Source organism: Neophocaena asiaeorientalis, unplaced genomic scaffold (genome assembly GCF_003031525.2).
Source record: "Neophocaena asiaeorientalis asiaeorientalis breed wild unplaced genomic scaffold, Neophocaena_asiaeorientalis_V1.1 scaffold32, whole genome shotgun sequence".
Classification (NCBI taxonomy): Eukaryota; Metazoa; Chordata; class Mammalia; order Artiodactyla; family Phocoenidae; genus Neophocaena; species Neophocaena asiaeorientalis.
Window position 1 is genome coordinate 2302861 of NW_020185327.1, and position 5720 is coordinate 2308580.

The 5720-nt window shown below is 53.1% G+C and overlaps 1 protein-coding gene across 1 annotated transcript in view; it reads left to right on the plus strand.

Annotated features, from left to right (window-relative positions):
* The window catches only part of EN1 (engrailed homeobox 1), a 14103-nt gene that overhangs the window by 4454 nt on the left and 3929 nt on the right, over window positions 1–5720 (plus strand). The gene's annotated exons all lie outside the window — the stretch shown is intronic.

The following is a 5720-nucleotide window of genomic DNA, read 5'->3' on the forward strand; positions in this document are numbered from 1 at the left end:
GGAGAGAGGCAGGAGCCGCCACTCGGACAGGTGGGGACCTGGGTGGGCAGGGGGCCCCCTAGGCCTGGGGATCGCCAGGCTCTGGGAACCTTCTGGGAAGGAGGAGGGAGTGAGAGAAGGCGAAAAGCAAAATAAAGGAGAGAAGAAAATTCGAGCGTAGCAGCTGAATTTACTCCGAGTTTTTCTTTTTTAGGCGGGGCAGGGTGCGAACATTAGGGTTTCGATTCTGGGGTTTGGGTGGAATTCAATGTAAGGAGAAAAGCAGGATGTCTGATTAAAGTGAAAAATATAGAGAGGAGTGTATGTAGTCGCCTTGCTTTCCGGAGCCATGAGCTCTAAAATTCCCGGCTCCGGGGGCCCTGGCTGGCTGCGTGGTGCAGCTTTAGGGCGGTTTGGGGATACCGAGGAGAAGGTGAATCCGAGCCCGAGCAGCCCTAAGCCGACGAGGCAACCCGCCGGCAGCGCTGGGTCTGGTGTCTGCGCCCTGGTGTCCGGGATGTCAGGAGCCGACCCCGTGCTCAATTTTCGGGAGTCACTGAGATGTTTCCCCCATTTCCCATAGTCAAGCGGAGAAAGGGCTTAATTTTCTCTGTTGTCCGGCTTTAAAGGGGAAAAAGCACCCAAAAACAAAAACTGATTCTAGAACAAAAAAATCCGTGTTGTGAACTGCCCCTCCCTCGGATAAAAGGGAGAAAACCCTGAGGGGAGGCAGGATGGTAGGGGCATAAATCCAAATATTGAAATCCCCAAAGGTGACAACCTCCCACAGGAAGCTTTTGGGGGGCTTTCTAGGAACCTGGACATTGATGGCTGTACTTCTTGCACACAGAAAAAAAAAAAGAAATTCTCCCTGCCTCACCCCCAACCCTAATCTTCTTGGTTATCTACAAATAAAGCAGGCGCCCCAATTTCTAGAGTCAACAGAACATTTTATTTCTAGGGTTTGCCTCCCACGCACTGCCCCACCCACCTCAGCTTTATCCCTTCCCCTGCCTCCCCCAGTTCCACTCCAAGCTTCCGGCAGAACCAATACCCAAGGAATCCCCCTGCACCCACCCACCTCCACGTTATTATCGCCTCCAAATGAAGACCAAACCCCCAAGCGCTAATTGAATTAGTCTATTGAAAGGACTGTCAGGTACAATGACGTGGCTCGAGGCCCTACATTTCCCAAGGTCTATAGGCTTTGGGGACCTGCGATGTATAGTCTGACCTTCCGGCTCATAATAATACCGCGGCACTTGTAGCAGAAATCTCCTCGCATTCACTCCCAACAAAACCGCTGGTCACCCAGTCCCCGTAGGAAGGCTGCCCGCTATTGTGTTGCGACAACTCATTCATGTCCCGCGCCACGAGGCCCCACCGCCATCTGATCTACACTCGAAATGCGATTACCACCATGTGCATGCAACACGCTCGCACTCTCGGCCCAACGCACGCACGCCTGGCCAGGCTGCGAGGTTTTCTTTCACAATTCTCCTCACACCCATCCACAGAAGAGAGGTGGAAGCAGGCAGGACCGTGACATTTGTCTCTGCCTAAACGAAATCCAAAGTTCTGTGGAAACGTGAGATGGAGGGAGACTTCTCTTTCCTGAAGAGCATACACCAAAACCCTCAGGAAACACATTTCTCCATGCCCAACTGGTGGCGCAGACTTGGGGGTACACACTGATGTGTACATACACGAGCCTCCAGCCATGCACACAAACACACAGACACACAAACAATGCTTTCATGGACTCATTTCTCTCTCTTTGGTTCTCACATATACAATCAAATAGACACGAATACAGGCTCCTACCCTTCACAGCCAAGGGCCACTCTCTATATCCATAAGTAGTTTTTGCAAGATTGGGAAACAAAGGAACAGTATCTCAGCCTTCACTGTGAGAAGCATTCATCACCACCCCCTCATCATTTTGACCCCCATACTTCTCTAGCATCCCGCAGACACACAAATACTGCCGCCTCGGTTTGGCCAGGTGCCTTTTGCTCAGTGGAAGGCCCTGGTTAGCTGCAATAGAGGAAGTCTGGGAGTGGGAGGGAGGCAGGAATTTTGGGGAGTCCCCCTGTCTTTCTTACCCCACCCTCCGCTATTGAAAGCCTCTTTGGGCTCCCTTCTTCCTTCATTGAAGTAGGGAAAGAAATCCCCCCTTTGGCATTTAAAGTTCTTTTATTTCTCGTCATTCTCCACTTTTATGTGGGCTGGGTATGGAAGTGGAACTTGGGGACAGTCAATTTATTGCAGAGGTATAACTAGGTCAGTGGCCTCCTGTGGGCCATCTTACCCCAGCAGAGCTGCACAGCTCAGAACTTCAGGTAATGGAAATGGGCACCGTGTGTCTCCAGACTTGCATATCTTTGGCCCAGGAGCAGAGGGCGTTTGGAGAAAAGGGCTCCATTCCATTTGCGTAAATTTCCCCAACCTGCTTCCTGCCAGCCCACCTCCCTACCTGGACTCTATCAAGTTGGAAGACATTCCTTAATTCTCAAAGGCACAAACCAGTACCCCAAAAAGGACTGCCACAAAAGTGTACTCACATGCGCACACACATTGCTCCACACACACCTAACCCCTTTACCCACATGCTTGTACACACAACTCACCCTGCCCGTATTTCCTCACCCACAGGCACAGTCCTGGGCTCACTGTGAGTCCTCTGGACCCTCACACACCCACCTGGGTCAACATTTGCTCACTCTGACACCTTACTGTCAGGCTTGCCAGGACACCAAACCGCTAACACCGAGTTCCCAATAATATGTCCATTTTCAGGAGGTAGAGGAAGGCGTGGGCTCGGATAGGGGTCACGGAGAGCAGGCAGCTCTGGGTGCCGAGCATCCGGAGAAGGCCTGGCCTGGGGGAGGACTGGGGTGGGGGGCGAGCCAGCGCGCAGAGCGCCGCCTAATCCAGCCGGAGCTCGCGGGCTGCGGGTGCATTTATCATCCCATTACTGTAACAAATCCGGGCTCCACTACATGAAAGGTAAAATGAATTACCGACGTTAAGCCGTCAATAAAGTCATTTCTGTAAATGGTGTCTCCAAAGGGCCGCCGCATTATTCAGCTGGCTTTATCAGCTGGCTGGAAATTACGTGGAGGAGCCGGGCCGCGCGGCGCGCGGGGCCGCTCACTTTGATTAAGCGTCTTGCCAGCGCGATGTGACAGAGCTTTTGACCAGGGTTTTATTCACAGGCCTGTGATGAACGCCAAGCTGATCAGGCGGAATGAAGAGTAATTAAAACCTATAAATTATCTTCCGCAGCCCTTCTCGAGGCGTCTCCTGCAGGCGAGATAAGGCGTCGAGACCCTATTTACGGCGCTGAAAGGGACCGCAGCGCACAAAAGCTACGCGGCTAAATAGGATATTGATAGTGTCCTAATTAGAATTTAATTAAGTACCCACGCTCGCTTGCGGGATAAAGATTTCAATTTTGCGAACTTAAATATAAATAAAATCCCACCCCCATTTCGGGGAGAAAGGGTGGAGGCACCGGGAGATTTCGGGGCGCCCTTGGGTGTAGAACTGAGGAGGACCCGGGAGGTGCAGTTGGGGGCCGACTTGGGAGGTTTGTGTAGATCACGTCGGGCCTGCTTTAGCGCAGCGTTTCGGAAAGTCGAGCCGCCAAGAAGGTCCAACTGGGAACTCTGAGAGCCCGAGTTTCGGAAGACCCTCGGCTGACCCGAAGATGCAGCCTGCTATACGAACTCCCGCTCTCCACCAGCCCCTTTGAGAAACTTCGGCTAGGGCGGTGGTTCGGCTGATTGTGATTTTTCGTTTTATTTTCTTCCTAACCCTCTGTGACTTTTCTGGGTACAGGGGATTATTTTGCATGTTTCCGCTAGACAACATCCCCAAAGAGATCCTTACTCCGCTGTCCCAGTTAAGGATGGTGGTCAGAGCGAGAGGCTCGCTGGAGCTCTGAGACAACATCCCCGCGGAGGCCTCAGTTGCTGGAGTTTTTCCAGCCACTCTCGAACCGAAGGCTTCAGCACACGGTCGGATCCTGGCCCTCCAAAAAGGCTCGTCAGACAAACCCCGCAGATGTCCAATGCCTCACTTTCCCCTACCCTGTCCCTCGCAGTGGGAAAACTTTTGGGGTGCCTCGACCAGGAAACAGCGAAAAAGAGCCCAGCGACTGGAGATGAATAGCTGTGAGCGTGGGAGCGGCGGGAGCCCCTGCAGTTCCCCCCAAAGCGTGGGAAGGATATTCTGGGCTAGAACGAGAGGCCTCCACGGAGTCGGGAGCAATCCTAGGAAAATCTGGGCCACCGGGGGAAACTCGCTGTCCAGCAGGCTAGGGCAAATACCTGGGGTGCAGTACTTTTACTTGCTTGATTTCACTTTGCAGGGAAATCTAACACGGAGGTTGCCCTGAGCCAAAAGCCGGGGCCTCGCGGGTATCCGCACCCTGACTTGCTTGGCCTAGGGGCCGATGGGACAGCTTCGACTCCAGCGGCCAGGGAAGGACTGGCGCTCGGGCTCTCTCGCGCCCTCTGGGCCTGGCTTTACGGCGGCAGGACAGCTCTTGGGGGTTGTCGAAGGTCCCGCCAGGGAAAGGCATGGGTACGGATATCCCGGGAAGGACACGCAGTGCAGCCGGCCAGCATACACTACAGACCTTCAAACAGACGGTGCTAGCTAGGCGCAGCTGGCCTCGGGGTTTGCTATTTGTTAAAAATAAACTGCTCCTCTGAAAGTAACCAAATCTAGGTCTGTTTCACATCTCCGACCCTCCTCGTCTCACCCCTCCCCCTCCACTACACACACACACACACACACACACATACACCATACAGGCACACCCCGACAGAGACAGCAACATTTCACCCTTAATAACAGCAAGAAAAAGCCAGAGCAATAAAATAAAAGTCTGCTTCTTAGGCAGGGGGGTTGCCAAAAGAGCCGATTCCCCTGTCTCCTGACCCTGCGCCCGGCGCGCACGCACCCGTAATCCTGCATTTCTCCAACAAGTTGTTTATGGAGTTGCTTCCCTATTTGCCTACACCCCGAAATCCAACACTCCTTGGTCTATTTTGCCCGTTCCTCGGTCCTGGCCTGAAAGAGGGGGAGGGGCTCGGGTGCGGGTTGGGGAGGGCGGGCCGGACACGCGGGGCCAGCGCCGCGGCGCCCCCTGTCCACCAGCGGCCGCCGCCCCCGGATTATTTATCCGCAAAGTCCCGCGCGCGCCTATTGGGCCGAGGCCCGGGTGTCAGCGCGAGTCCTGGCTCGCCATTGGCCCCGCACACGTGCGGCCCTGACTCACGTGCTTCCGGTTTGAAGGCAAAAAGTGTGCCTGGGTGATTTTTTTTTAAGCGAGAGAGTTTGAGCAAAGATCCGAGCTGTCAGAGATTTGAAAAAAAAAAAAAAAAAGAGGCAGCCCCGGCGCTGGCGGAGACGCGGTCTCCCTGCAAAAAAAGCAAAGGCGATTAAAGGCGCTGCCAGCCTCGCGCTCTGGGCACAGCTGAGCGTGACACTCGGGGAAGTCAAACCCCTCAGTACTGCCTAGGAAGATGGCTAGACTTTAAAGACTATTTTTTATCTTTAAGAAAAAAAAATCTTGGAGATTTTTTTCTTTTTTATTGCTTTCTTTTTCCTTTCCTTTAAAAATTTTTTTTCGTCTCTTTTTGGCCGTAGCTTACTCCCCATTTAAAACAAATCATTGAATCTGGTTGCAGAAAGAAAAAAGAAATAGCCAAGTGTCTCCATATCTGGAG